The following is a 479-nucleotide window of genomic DNA, read 5'->3' as shown; positions in this document are numbered from 1 at the left end:
CAACCTCCGAAAACCTCTCTCACCAACCTCCAACAATCTCTTCCACCTCCAGCTGAGAGTTTTTGTACTTTTTCGTGACGGAAAATACACCATTTGTGGCAGTTATAGCGAAATTGCTTTCTTATATCAGAGTAATAAGGCGTTTCAATAGAACATCTTTATCCCCGGGAATTACCGGATACACCAGCTAGTATACATATATATAAATTCAGCTGATATATATATATATATATATATTCTTTTATTCTTTTATTTGTTTCAGTCATTTGACTGTGGCTTTGCTGGAGCATTTAGTCGAACGAATCGACTCAAGGAATTATTCTTTGTAAGGAATTATTCTTTGTAAGCCTAGTACTTATTCTATCGTTCTCTTTTTGTCGAACCACTAGGTTACGGGGACGTAGACACGCCAACATTGGTTGTCAAACGATGGTGGGAGGAAAACACAGATACAGACACAGACACACAGACAGACACAC

At 38.2% G+C, this 479-nt stretch overlaps 1 protein-coding gene across 6 annotated transcripts in view; it reads right to left on the bottom strand.

The window, feature by feature from the left end:
* Positions 1–479, bottom strand: part of LOC106876697 (basic phospholipase A2 Ts-G6D49) — a 52,540-nt gene that overhangs the window by 29,417 nt on the left and 22,644 nt on the right. The window lies entirely within an intron of this gene.

The sequence above is a fragment of the Octopus bimaculoides genome, chromosome 2 (genome assembly GCF_001194135.2).
Source record: "Octopus bimaculoides isolate UCB-OBI-ISO-001 chromosome 2, ASM119413v2, whole genome shotgun sequence".
NCBI lineage: Eukaryota > Metazoa > Mollusca > Cephalopoda > Octopoda > Octopodidae > Octopus > Octopus bimaculoides.
The sequence above is the reverse complement of the archived record's forward strand: the minus strand, read 5'-3'. Positions and strand labels throughout refer to the sequence as shown.